Genomic DNA, 15,937 nt, shown 5'->3' on the forward strand with positions numbered 1-15,937 from the left:
AAACCTGCTATTACAGGCCGATAGCCTATATCTCCAGGTGATTCTACTGAGACTCCTAACACAGGCTCTAGATAGAAATGGACATTGCTAAACTGAGAGCTGTATGTGGACCGAGCTGAAGTTTTCACAGGAGTTTTTCCTGTCTTGCTCACTGAGCTTTTAGTAGTAAAATTGAACCTAGAGTATATTTTATATAATAATTTCAAACAATTTTCACAAGAAGCGTATGCACCTATGCACCATAAACAAAGGACGATAATTCGGGTAGGTTTAATATTTTGGGGATCACGAAAATTCCCAGTAGTGCAGATAGAAATGCATGCACATCGCTGACGTGCACGGCCCTGCAGTCACTTCAGAGGTTGGTTTGAAGGGCAGTGCGGACGATTCGCTGGAGTCGGAGGAGAATATATGGCCATTTTTGTTAGTTTCAGGGACTTTTTTCATCATGTACAAAATCTTTACAATACACTCCCTGATATTAGGGCAATTGGGGATTTTTCACGGCCAATCTGCACACGTAGACCCTCATTACAAATGGTGCAGAGCGGGAATATCGTCGTAAAAATATCGACTAACCTTAATATCGCCGCAGAAATATCGACAAGAAGAAATATCGATGACAAAAATATAGTTTGACAAGAATATCGACAGACAGGTAAGTAATATCGTTAACATTAATATAGTTGTAATAAATATCGTTTACAAAAACATAGTTTACAAAAATATCGTTTTTTAAATAATAATAAGTAAATAAGTGTTTTTAATGAGTATTGGTTGTCAAAGTAGTATTTTGTGTAGTATTTTATTAGTTAATACCGTATTTTATGTTGAATTTAGTGTTAATAGTTCCGTAGCGGGTTGTGGGTTTATAGGGGAGTAGGGTGGGAAGTAATTTAAATATAATAAAATATTTGATTAATTAATGTGTTAATTGAATATAAATAGTGTAATCAATAATAGTTAATTAATTTCAATTAGTTAATTGATTAATACATATGTAAATTAATTATGTTAATTGTTTAATTAATTTTAGGTGTGTGTAGTTGAATTTTTAAGTGAAAAAGTAGTGAATTAATTACATTTTAATTGAATAATTATTAAATTAATTATGTTAATTGTTTAATTAATTTCAGGTGCGTGTAGTTGAATTTTTAAGTGAAAAAGTAGTGAATTAATTACATTTTAATTGAATAATTATTTAATTAATGATTAATTAAATAAAAATAAAGATTTGTTAATTTTTAAACATTGTAAATACATTTAGTAATTTTTACCCCTACACTATCCAACGCTTTCCCTACTGTTGCACCCTCTGGAGTGGGAATAGTAATTTTTACCCCTACGCTATCCAACGCTTTCCCTACTGTTGCACCCTCTGCAGTGGGAATAGTAATTTAAACCCCTACGCTATCCAATGCTTTCCCTACTGTTGCACCCTCTGGAGTGGGAATAGTAATTTAAACCCCTACGCTATCCAACGCTTTCCCTACTGTTGCACCCTCTGGAGTGGGAATAGTAATTTTTACCCCTACGTTATCCAACGCTTTCCCTACTGTTGCACCCTCTGGAGTGGGAATAGTAATTTTTACCCCTACGCTATCCAACGCTTTCCCTACTGTTGCACCCTCTGGAGTGGGAATAGTAATTTTTACCCCTACGCTATCCAACGCTTTCCCTACTGTTGCACCCTCTGGAGTGGGAATAGTAATTTAAACCCCTACGCTATCCAATGCTTTCCCTACTGTTGCACCCTCTGGAGTGGGAATAGTAATTTAAACCCCTACGCTATCCAACGCTTTCCTTACTGTTGCACCCTCTGGAGTGGGAATAGTAATTTTTACCCCTACGCTATCCAACGCTTTCCATACTGTTGCACCCTCTGGAGTGGGAATAGTAATTTTTACCCCTACGCTATCCAACGCTTTCCCTACTGTTGCACCCTCTGGAGTGGGAATAGTAATTTTTACCCCTACGCTATCCAACGCTTTCCCTACTGTTGCACCCTCTGGAGTGGGAATAGTAATTTTTACCCCTACTCTATCCAACGCTTTCCCTACTGTTGCACCCTCTGGAGTGGGAATAGTAATTTTTACCCCTATGCTATCCAACGCTTTCCCTACTGTTGCACCCTCTGGAGTGGGAATAGTAATTTTTACCCCTACGCTATCAAATGTTTTATTTAATAATATATTTTATATTTTAATTATATGTATTTATTATTGTTGTTATATAAAGTAATGTGTTAAATATATGTATATGTACACATTTATTAAGTTTATAATGAAAAAGTGTAGTTAATTTGTTTTCAATAGTCAAAAAATAAAAGTAATGTAATGTATTTTGTTAATAGTACTTATATTTATTTAATATTGAATGTAATTTTAATTAATTTAAAAAGTCGATATTTTTTACATCGATATTTATTACAACGATATTTTTGAGTCGATATTTATGTACTTACCTGTTTAGGTATAGGGTGTCGATATTTTTGTAAACGATATTTTTACAACTATATTTTTGTCAACTATATTTTTGTAATCGATATTTCAACACCCTACCATTACAAATAGGACAATAACTTTTGATATGTGCATTAACTCCTGTTACTGCACATATCAGACATGAGTTCTCAGGTCAATACCCCCAGGTCAAACTTGGCGATATTAATTGGAGGAAAATGACCTCTAAATACTGGAACATGTGGATTTTGGTGCATTAAGCAGCAAAATCAGCACGTTATTCCCCAAAACCCCTCAATAGGTGCTAATTCTCATACGCGATAAAGACGGAGCACTTCCGTATAGGTTTTTATCTTGTCCAATAATTATTGCTTTTTAAAAATAGACAACTTGTAATGAGGGCCTAGGGCTCTCATTTCTCAGTGAAAATGTGAGTGCAAACCGACTAGGAATGTTTGTTAATGTCCACAGAATGAAGACATTGTGGGTGCCAAGAACATTCCCAAAAGCTAACCATCTGTTCTTCCTCTCAGAACACCTGAATGCTCAACGCATAAATGTGATTTCATGTATAACAAAGATATATGGGTACCAAAGCAGCCCTGCTTTCTAAGGCTTTATTAACATTCATGCACTATTCTTTCATGGTAATAATGATAAAGAGGAAGCATCACCATGAGTACAAAGGTACAAACTGACAAGGCGGCAACTCACCATTCTGTAAATGATTGTTAAAACAAAAAAAATAATTGTCCTCTTTCCACCATCAGTTTCTCATTGCTTGGTTTCTTCCGTGAGAGAAACTAGGGGGCATATTTATAAGGGAATGGCGGAGCATGGTGTTGAGCACAAAATGCTTACGCCACGCTCCTCCATCAGCCGCGGCCCGTGGAGGGAGTTTCGGTGGGGCAGGGAGGCGGGGTGGGGAGGGGCAGGGTGGTGGGTGCTAAAAACCGGAGTATGGATAGTTGAAGGTAAGTAAACAATATAATGAATAAAAGGAATTTCGTAGCGCGCCCTGCATCGCAAAATGTGATGCAGGGTGCGCTACAAAATTCGTTTTATTTATTAAATTGTTTACTTACCTTCAATTATCCATACTCCGGTTTTTAGCACCCCCCAACCTGCCCCTCTCCCACCCCGCCTCTCCGCCCCACCAAAACTCCCTCCACGGGCCTTCGCTGTCCTCCATTCCGAAAACGCAGGGATGCGCAGTATTTACAAAGGTACGGCTCACCCCTGCGTTGTCCCTGGTGCTAAATTAAGCTGCGTAGAGTCAACACAGGCATCCTGCCACCATAGTGCAAGGGTGTCTGTATTGAGGGAATGATTGCATAAACAATCACAAATGGAGATTTGCAAATCGTCATTTTTATAATGATTGTATCGTTCATGAACAAAGACACTGTGCAATTGTAGCCCACTGATTGTTCATTTGATTTTTAGCCACTTTGTGGTTTGAAATCTCATAATTTCCCTCGCTTTTTCTGCCCACCTATCTTTTTGCTTTTATGGTTCTGAATTATTGTTTGGTAACATAAATGACTTTAATATCCATTTGAAGTGTACACACATGGACATCATTGTATTTCTGTGCTTAATTGCTTACCTTTTCAGGAAGGGATCGCTGTTTTTGTTATAGATATCTAAACACAGCAGGCATTTGTTTGCAATAACAAACCTAAAGATAGCAGCGGTTGTCCATCTTCCAGAGGAATTGTAAATAGTTTACTTTAGCTATAAAATTCCAGCATAGCACTACATTTAGAACCAACGTGTTGACCATCTTGGAATGGTAAAGCAACAATACACTATGCACAACATTCCATATCAGTCACCTGGTTTAGAGAAAGCGGTTGTGTTGGATATGCCTATTGCAGATTAAATGACTGAGCTGCAAGCAAGAGACCCATTAGCTCTGCCTGGGGAGCTGTAGTAGTATACTCTTTAGAAACATTAAAATAAAGAGAGGAGAAGCAAACAGGTGAAAGGGGAACCATGAAAGCAGAAAACAGGAAACTAAAGCAATGGCAAACCAACCCGAGCATTCGGTTTCATGTGGATGTACATATGTGATCAGAAAATGACGTCATTCACAGGACACAAGAGGCAATGACCGATGTGAACTGAACCATTACTCCATGAAGTATGCAGTGATGGATGGAAGCAGAGTGTATATGACACTCGAACAGATCAATGGTAGAATAGAGCTGACCCACTGTGTAGTTGTAGTAAGAACTGGGTTTCCATACGGAATGGATTTTTTGGTTTGGTAATAACTTTGGCACTGTTTGACAGATCTTCACAAAATGTTCCACACAAAAAGGTTCATTCACCTTCCTAGAAAGTTTCAGGGTGATCTGTCAAGCAAGAGCTTTGAATGAAAAAGGTGGGGATCCAAAAACACATTTTCCCAATGCAATTTCACACAGGAAATGTGAGCAGTGCTCCAGCCAAAACGGTTTAACAGAATTACACTGCATAAAGTTCAAGCTTTTCCAAAAAAGTATGCTTTTTGTGGTTTGGTGTAAATCCATTCAGCAGTTTTGGAGAAATTAAGGTTCAAAATGTATTCCTCTCTTGCAACACAGTACTACCAAGGGAGTGCAGAGGGATTACAGAGGGAGGATAAAAGTACTACTGAAGGAAAAATGACAAATGAAACATTCTGATCGTCTGGTCCCATGGGACTGGAATAAGTCTTGTGAGACCAAACAATGAGATTGGCTGGCTGCAAAATGAGAAATGTTGCAGCCGCCATTTTAGAACTCGAGGACTTGATCTCAGTGTCCTAAAAATTAACATAAAACAATATTTTAGGGGTTCAAAGTACAACAAATCTCTCTTTCATGTTGATCCAGACTTGCTGTACTCTCACTGTGCACAGTGCGTCCCCCCATGAAAATTTGCATAAGTATCGTGGAATTACCATAAGGTTACTGCAGGGTTACAGTAGGGCCAAAATGTGCGTTGGTGATCGGAGGGTTGTCCAACAATAGGGTATTGACCGCCTGTGAGGGGTTGGGGCAGAGCTTAGACACAGGCTAGGCCCTGCACCATCCCCACAGTGTCCATGGTTGAAGGCCATGCATGGCAGGGCTTGGGCACCCACGAGAGGTGGTGTGTTCAACCCCACGCCGTACATGGCCAAAGGCTGAAGGCCTTGCGCGGCATGGTGTGGGTGCTTTAGCAGGTTGGGCGCATGATGAGGCTGTAGGTCAGTAACATCACTGAGTATGGCAAGTGTTCACGTTAAGTTACTTCAGTTAATTATAACTAGAGAATATCAGTGTTTTTTGAGTTCACAATAGTATTTACACTGGCATTTTCACCCTAATTATCATGCAGCTTGCACATCTGCTATACTTCTGCTTCGATGTAACAGATGACTTCACAAATTGTATAAATAATCTCACAAGCGACATGGCTTGTCACCTTACCTTTAACATTGTGAATTAAACAACTCTGGATACAGTCTGGTTTTTTTTGGGGGGGGTGTTCTCGCAGCCCCGCCTACTCATTAGAACACCCGCACCGCGGCAGAATTGCCACCGCTGTTAAGGCGTTAAAGTAGTATTTTTGGATTCATTCACAAAATGTGTATATGAGAGATTTAATTTCACATGCAGAGTAGGATGGAATGGGAGGACAGATAGCTATTCAGATAAACAAGTGGGAGGCCAATATTGTATCCACTAGAAAGTCAATTATAGTTGTGTGTCCATGCAGAGGCATTAAAGTTATGGAGTGTGATATGTACAACATTTGATTTCATACCAAGGACTTATTGCAGAAAGGTCAGCACATTGTGCAAAAGAGCACATTATAGAATGATCCAAAGAATGGTACACATGTGCGAAGTCCAAATAATAATCCGTGTAGGAAGTCCAACCATGTCACTGCAGACTTAAGCAAATTTAGAATACAGTAGTTTTAATGACAAGAACCTCCAACATTGATGGTGGCCAGGTCGATGAAATCAAGAAAGGGATGTGAGATAAAGTAGGGTCCTGTCAGGCTGGTGTTGATGTTTCGTGGTTTAGCGAAGGGAGTTGCATGCCATATTGAGATACTTATCGAGCAGTTGTTTTTTTCACCCAGGCTGGAAAAAGCAGAACTAATAGGTCAGTGTTGTTCTGACTGCAAGTACTTCCTGATTCTAGAGCCCTCATTTATGGGATTTTGGCATAGGACAGTGCATCAAGGCACCCTGTGCAAAGTGAGTGAGCAGGAATACACCATATTTATGCAATGTGGTGTTTTCCTGTCCTTTCTCACTGCACTTGTGCATGCAGGATTGTTTACGTGCAGGAAGGAACAAAAACTATCCTATGCAGCACACATTGAAAGAGGAAAAACAAGGATTTTGCACTTCCCCAGGTTTACTTGATTTTGACAAGCTGCAAAATCCATGGGGTTTGCTTGTGAAAACCCACAGCAACACCCATGGAAGGCCTCCCGGGCACAGATTAAGGCGATTCAGCTATTTGCGCTGCTTTGCCTTACTCAAGATTTATGAGGCCACTCAAGCCATGCAGGTTGGTTTTGCAAGGCATTATAAATCAGATTGAGACCCAGTGGCGGCCGACACAGGTAAGAGCGATAGGGCAGGTTGGGGGTTGGGGAACCCGACATATGATGGGATGAGTTAACAAAAATAAAAAAGAAATAAAAACACCTACCTTGTGCTCTCAGCATCACCGACTGAAATTATGAGAGTGCAAGGTAAGTGTTTTTATTACTTTTTTATTTTACGTTGACTCATCCCGTCGTATGTTGAATTCCTGGACCCTCACACCTACCCCGGCCCCGCCCCACCACAACACCACTCTTACCAATGGCGCCTGCCACTGTTGAGAGCCTTGCATCATGCATGTAACACTTTATTTACATGGTGCAAAAGTGACACAGGGCTCTCAAAATAAGCCCATAGGTGCTTTGCCTGAAAAAAGTGTACAGGATACTTCTTCCTCCTTTCTGAGTATCAGTGAGTTTTGATGAGAGTGTACTGGCATCCAGAGGGTTTTATGTCTGGTGCAGGCACCCATAGGGAGCAATTTTAGGTCTCTCGGGACAGGGGCGATTTGATCATATTTACAGGCACCCGAGACGAGGCATGCTGCCATGGTGAAAGTTGGTTCTGAGAGGAGGCGTGCTGCCATGGTGAAAGTTGGTTCTGAGAGGAGGCGTGCTGCCATGGTGAAAGTTGGTTCTGAGAGGAGGCGTGCTGCCATGGTGAAAGTTGGTTTTGAATGGGAAGTGACTTTGATGTTGGCAAGTGGGCCTATTCAATACAAGAAACCACGAGTGTCTGTATCTTCTCTTTAAACATACTCAATCAAAATATTCGCCCTTAAGACCTTCTGTTGAAAATCAGAAGCTAAATGCAAACACGGTGTGCCACTGTAAAAGCATCCTGCTGAAGCATCAAGGGGTTAAAAGTAAATTTACGTCACTCGTTTGGGTTTTGTGTCTCTGTACTGAGACTGCTATGTTTCATGAACAGTCTGTGATTTCAGTTTTGGTTCAGTAGCATAAACTGAAGGTTTCACGCTTCAGGCACATTACTAATACGTGTTGAAATGGGCATTCAAAGCGTTTCTTACTGGAGAAAGGGAATACATGAGGTTGAACTATCGGGGAATAGTTCAAACCACAAAATCAAATTATTCAGTATTTCACAGCGTCCCTTAAGCATTTAGAGGCTAATTTGTAATTATTGCTGCAATAGAATGACTCATCATGCAAGTAGATCAGAAAACGTCCTGCCAAAAATCATTAGGGCATGATTTCCAAATTGCAGAAATAGTTTCAGAACATGCTTGGATGACAGATCACAAACATTATAGATTGCTTAGCTAAACAGCGTTCCATCATTCATGTCCCTGCGGGCAACCATTCCGCCAAATCAACGAGACATTCTTTTAACAGAGGGTTGCTTCTGAGCCAACATACCCCTAGCAGCGAAAATGACTATTACATTAAGCTTACTCGAAAATGACAACTTCATTTGCCTGTCTCTTGGAATTACCGTGAATAATGTTTACATTTTGTGAGTGCTTGTGCTCTTGGGGGTGTGAGCGCCCTTGTGGGTGTTATTAATGTATCATTTTGTTTTCTTTTGTTTTCTTGATTATTGCTGAAGATACATACATGAGTACATATATTTTCGAACACACCTGCTGATGATACATGCTATGCACTTTATGGACTGACACGAAATTACAAATTCGTGTTACAACCGTTGAAAATGTAAATAGAATAACCTATTGTGCTTTTTTTTAGTGCTGGAGGCTGCTGTATGTTTTTTTAGGACGCGGAGTTTGAGTGTGATGCATTAGGAGCACCAGACCATGTTGTGAGCTCCTTTACAAAGCAATGCCAAACCCAATAGGTCTCACCTTTGGTACTGATTCGCTTTGCCAATGGTTATTAGAGATGCTGTAGAACACATGGGCGTGGCTGGCTGTTCCTAAAAGAGTGTTGATAAACAGGTGGATGGTCACGTGACCATCCACTTATATATCAACCTTCTTTGGTATGTAGTGGGATTATGTCGGTTGGATTGGAAATGTTAATTGTGGAATTTTTTATAAAAATGCTATTTCGTCAAATCCCAGCCCTTTAAACAAGCATTAGGAATGCATTAGGGCTCGGGTTTGTTTTAAGTTAGAGATAATGGCATTGTAAATGGCAATGCGTTTTAGGCACTCTGCACTACCACTCTGCACTCTGCACTACCACTCTGCACTCTGCACTACCACTCTGCACTACCACTCTGCACTCTGCACTACCACTCTGCACTACCACTCTGCACTCTGCACTACCACTCTGCACTACCACTCTGCACTCTGCACTACCACTCTGCACTCTGCACTACCACTCTGCACTCTGCACTACCACTCTGCACTACCACTCTGCACTCTGCACTACCACTCTGCACTACCACTCTGCACTCTGCACTACCACTCTGCACTGCCACTCTGCACTGCCACTCTGCACTACCACTCTGCACTGCCACTCTGCACTACCACTCTGCCCTCTGCACTGCCACTCTGCACTACCACTCTGCCCTCTGCACTGCCACTCTGCACTACCACTCTGCACTGCCACTCTGCACTACCACTCTGCCCTCTGCACTACCACTCTGCACTACCACTCTGCACTGCCACTCTGCACTGCCACTCTGCACTACCACTCTGCACTCTGCACTACCACTCTGCACTGCCACTCTGCCCTCTGCACTACCACTCTGCACTGCCACTCTGCACTACCACTCTGCCCTCTGCACTACCACTCTGCACTGCCACTCTGCACTACCACTCTGCCCTCTGCACTACCACTCTGCACTGCCACTCTGCACTACCAATATGCCCTCTGCACTACCACTCTGCCCTCTGCACTGCCACTCTGCACTGCCACTCTGCCCTCTGCACTACCACTCTGCACTACCACTCTGCACTCTGCACTACCACTCTGCACTGCCACTCTGCCCTCTGCACTACCACTCTGCACTGCCACTCTGCACTGCCACTCTGCACGGCCACTCTGCACGGCCACTCTGCACTGCCACTCTGCACTGCCACTCTGCACTGCCACTCTGCACTGCCACTCTGCACTACGCACTGCCACTCTGCACTGCCACTCTGCACTGCCACTCTGCACTCTGCACTACCACTCTGCACTGCCACTCTGCACTACGCACTGCCACTCTGCACTACGCACTGCCACTCTGCACTACCACTCTGCACTGCCACTCTGCACTGCCAGTCTGCACTACGCACTACCACTCTGCACTGCCACTCTGCACTGCCACTCTGCACTGCCACTCTGCACTACCACTCTGCACTACGCACTACCACTCTGCACTACGCACTACCACTCTGCACTACGCACTACCACTACGCACTACACACTACCACTCTGCACTGCCACTCTGCACTACGCACTACCACTCTGCACTGCCACTCTGCACTACGCACTACCACTCTGCACTGCCACTCTGCACTACGCACTACCACTCTGCACTCTGCACTACCACTCTGCACTACACACTACCACTCTGCACTACCACTCTGCACTACGCACTACCACTCTGCACTACGCACTACCACTCTGCACTACCACTCTGCACTACGCACTACCACTCTGCACTGCCACTCTGCACTGCCACTCTGCACTGCCACTCTGCACTACGCACTACCACTCTGCACTGCCACTCTGCACTACGCACTACCACTCTGCACTGCCACTCTGCACTATGCACTACCACTCTGCACTCTGCACTACGCACTACCACTCTGCACTACGCACTACCACTCTGCACTACGCACTACCACTATGCACTACCACTCTGCACTACGCACTACCACTCTGCACTGCCACTCTGCACTACGCACTACCACTCTGCACTGCCATTCTGCACTACGCACTACCACTCTCCACTGCCACTCTGCACTACGCACTACCACTCTGCACTCTGCACTATGCACTACCACTCTGCACTGCCACTCTGCACTACGCACTGCCACTCTGCACTACGCACTGCCACTCTGCACTATGCACTGCCACTCTGCACTCTGCACTGCCACTCTGCACTCTGCACTGCCACTCTGCACTCTGCACTGCCACTCTGCACTATGCACTACCACTCTGCACTACGCACTACCACTCTGCACTACGCACTACCACTACGCACTACCACTCTGCACTATGCACTACCACTCTGCACTACCACTCTGCACTACGCACTACCACTCTGCACTGCCACTCTGCACTACGCACTACCACTCTGCACTGCCACTCTGCACTACGCACTACCACTCTGCACTGCCACTCTGCACTACGCACTACCACTCTGCACTACGCCTCTGCACTACGCCTCTGCACTCTGCACTACGCCTCTGCACTACGCCTCTGCACTCTGCACTACGCCTCTGCACTCTGCACTACGCCTCTGCACTACGCCTCTGCACTCTGCACTCCGCCTCTGCACTACGCCTCTGCACTCTGCTCTACGCCTCTGCACTACACCTCTGCACTCTGCACTGCCACTCTGCACTGCCACTCTGCACTACACACTACCACTCTGCACTACGCCTCTGCACTACGCCTCTGCACTCTGCACTACGCCTCTGCACTACGCCTCTGCACTCTGCACTACGCCTCTGCACTACGCCTCTGCACTACACACTACGCCTCTGCACTACGCCTCTGCACTACGCCTCTGCACTACGCCTCTGCACTACGCACTACGCCTCTGCACTACGCACTACGCCTCTGCACTACGCACTACCACTCTGCACTACTCCTCTGCACTACGCCTCTGCACTACGCACTACGCCTCTTCACTCTGCACTACGCCTCTGCATTACGCACTACGCCTCTGCACTCTGCACTACGCCTCTGCACTACGCCTCTGCACTATGCACTACCACTCTGCACTACGCACTACCACTCTGCACTACGCCTCTGCACTACGCCTCTGCACTACGCACTACGCCTCTGCACTCTGCACTACGCCTCTGCACTACACCTCTGCACTACGCACTACGCCTCTGCACTCTGCACTATGCCTCTGCACTACGCACTACCACTCTGCACTGCCACTCTGCACTACGCACTACCACTCTGCACTACGCCTCTGCACTCTGCACTACGCCTCTGCACTACGCCTCTGCACTACGCATTACCACTCTGCACTACGCACTACCACTCTGCACTACGCCTCTGCACTACGCCTCTGCACTACGCACTACGCCTCTGCACTCTGCACTACGCCTCTGCACTACGCCACTGCACTACTCACTATGCCTCTGCACTCTGCACTACGCCTCTGCACTACGCCTCTGCACTCTGCACTATGCCTCTGCACTACGCACTACGCCTCTGCACTACGCACTACCACTCTGCACTAAGCACTACCACTCTGCACTACGCCTCTGCACTACGCACTACCACTCTGCACTACGCACTACCACTACGCACTACCACTCTGCACTACGCACTACCACTCTGCACTACGCCTCTGCACTACGCCTCTGCACTACGCCTCTGCACTACGCACTACCACTCTGCACTACGCCTCTGCACTACGCACTACCACTCTGCACTACGCCTCTGCACTACGCCTCTGCACTACGCACTACGCCTCTGCACTACGCCTCTGCACTACACACTACGCCTCTGCACTACGCCTCTGCACTCTGCACTACGCCTCTGCACTACGCCTCTGCACTACGCCTCTGCACTACGCACTACGCCTCTGCACTACGCCTCTGCACTATGCACCACCACTCTGCACTACGCCTCTGCACTACGCACTACCACTCTGCACTACGCCTCTGCACTACGCACTACCACTCTGCACTACGCCTCTGCACTACGCACTACGCCTCTGCACTACGCCTCTGCACTACGCACTACCACTCTGCACTACGCACTACGCCTCTGCACTATGCACTACCACTCTGCACTACGCCTCTGCACTACGCACTACCACTCTGCACTACGCCTCTGCACTACGCCTCTGCACTCTGCACTACGCCTCTGCACTCTGCACTACACCTCTGCACTATGCACTACGCCTCTGCACTATGCACTACCACTCTGCACTACGCACTACCACTCTGCACTATGCACTATCACTCTGCACTATGCCTCTGCACTACGCACTACCACTACGCACTACGCCTCTGCACTACGCCTCTGCACTACGCCTCTGCACTACGCACTACGCCTCTGCACTACGCACTACGCCTCTGCACTACGCCTCTGCATTACACCTCTGCACTACGCACTACGCCTCTGCACTACGCCTCTGCACTACGCACCACGCCTCTGCACTACGCACTACCACTCTGCACTACGCCTCTGCACTACGCACTACGCCTCTGCACTCTGCACTACGCCTCTGCACTACGCACTACGCCTCTGCACTCTGCACTACGCCTCTGCACTCTGCACTACGCCTCTGCACTACGCCTCTGCACTATGCACTACCACTCTGCACTACGCACTACCACTCTGCACTACGCCTCTGCACTACGCCTCTGCACTACGCACTACTCCTCTGCACTCTGCACTACACCTCTGCACTACACCTCTGCACTACGCACTACGCCTCTGCACTACGCCTCTGCACTCTGCACTGCCACTCTGCACTACGCACTACCACTCTGCACTGCCACTCTGCACTACGCACTACCACTCTGCACTACGCCTCTGCACTACGCCTCTGCACTCTGCACTACGCCTCTGCACTATGCCTCTGCACTCTGCACTATGCCTCTGCACTACGCCTCTGCACTATGCACTACGCCTCTGCACTACGCACTACCACTCTGCACTACGCACTACCACTCTGCACTACGCCTCTGCACTACGCCTCTGCACTACGCACTACTCCACTGCACTCTGCACTATGCCTCTGCACTACGCACTACGCCTCTGCACTCTGCACTACGCCTCTGCACTACGCCTCTGCACTCTATACTACGCCTCTGCACTACGCACTACGCCTCTGCACTACGCACTACCACTCTGCACTACGCACTACCACTCTGCACTACGCCTCTGCACTACGCACTACCACTCTGCACTACGCACTACCACTACGCACTACCACTCTGCACTACGCACTACCACTCTGCACTACGCCTCTGCACTATGCCTCTGCACTACGCACTACCACTCTGCACTACGCCTCTGCACTACACACTACCACTCTGCACTACGCCTCTGCACTACGCCTCTGCACTACGCACTACGCCTCTGCACTACGCCTCTGCACTACGCCTCTGCACTCTGCACTATGCCTCTGCACTACGCCTCTGCACTACGCACTACGCCTCTGCACTACGCCTCTGCACTACGCACTACGCCTCTGCACTACGCACTACGCCTCTGCACTACGCCTCTGCACTACGCCTCTGCACTACGCACTACGCCTCTGCACTACGCCTCTGCACTACGCCTCTGCACTACGCCTCTGCACTATGCCTCTGCACTACGCACTACGCCTCTGCACTACGCCTTTGCACTACGCACTACCACTCTGCACTACGCACTACGCCTCTGCACTACGCCTCTGCACTACGCACTACCACTCTGCAGTACGCCTCTGCACTACGCCTCTGCACTATGCACTACCACTCTGCACTACGCACTATGCCTCTGCACTACGCCTCTGCACTACGCACTACCACTCTGCACTATGCACTACGCCTCTGCACTACGCCTCTGCACTATGCACTACGCACTACCACTACGCACTACCACTCTGCACTACGCACTACCACTCTGCACTACCACTCTGCACTACGCACTACCACTCTGCACTGCCACTCTGCACTACGCACTACCACTCTGCACTGCCACTCTGCACTACGCACTACCACTCTGCCACTCTGCACTACGCACTACCACTCTGCACTATGCCTCTGCACAACGCCTCTGCACTCTGCACTACGCCTCTGCACTACGCCTCTGCACTCTGCACTACGCCTCTGCACTCTGCACTACGCCTCTGCACTACGCCTCTGCACTCTGCACTCCGCCTCTGCACTACGCCTCTGCACTCTGCTCTACGCCTCTGCACTACACCTCTGCACTCTGCACTGCCACTCTGCACTACGCACTACCACTCTGCACTGCCACTCTGCACTACGCACTACTACTCTGCACTACGCCTCTGCACTACGCCTCTGCACTCTGCACTACGCCTCTGCACTACGCCTCTGCACTCTGCACTACGCCTCTGCACTACGCCTCTGCACTACACACTATGCCTTTGCACTACGCCTCTGCACTACGCCTCTGCACTACACCTCTGCACTACGCACTACACCTCTGCACTACGCACTACGCCTCTGCACTACGCACTACCACTCTGCACTACTCCTCTGCACTACGCCTCTGCACTACGCACTACGCCTCTGCACTCTGCACTATGCCTCTGCATTACGCACTACGCCTCTGCACTCTGCACTACGCCTCTGCACTACGCCTCTGCACTATGCACTACCACTCTGCACTACGCACTACCACTCTGCACTACGCCTCTGCACTATGCCTCTGCACTACGCACTACGCCTCTGCACTCTGCACTACGCCTCTGCACTACACCTCTGCACTACGCACTATGCCTCTGCACTCTGCACTACGCCTCTGCACTACGCACTACCACTCTGCACTGCCACTCTGCACTACGCACTACCACTCTGCACTACGCCTCTGCACTAAGCCTCTGCACTCTGCACTACGCCTCTGCACTATGCCTCTGCACTACGCCTCTGCACTACGCATTACCACTCTGCACTACGCACTACCACTCTGCACTACGCCTCTGCACTACGCCTCTGCACTACGCACTACGCCTCTGCACTCTGCACTACGCCTCTGCACTACGCCTCTGCACTACTCACTACGCCTCTGCACTCTGCACTATGCCTCTGCACTACGCCTCTGCACTCTGC

The sequence above is a fragment of the Lissotriton helveticus genome, chromosome 4_1, assembly GCF_964261635.1.
Source record: "Lissotriton helveticus chromosome 4_1, aLisHel1.1, whole genome shotgun sequence".
In the NCBI taxonomy this organism is placed as follows: Eukaryota; Metazoa; Chordata; class Amphibia; order Caudata; family Salamandridae; genus Lissotriton; species Lissotriton helveticus.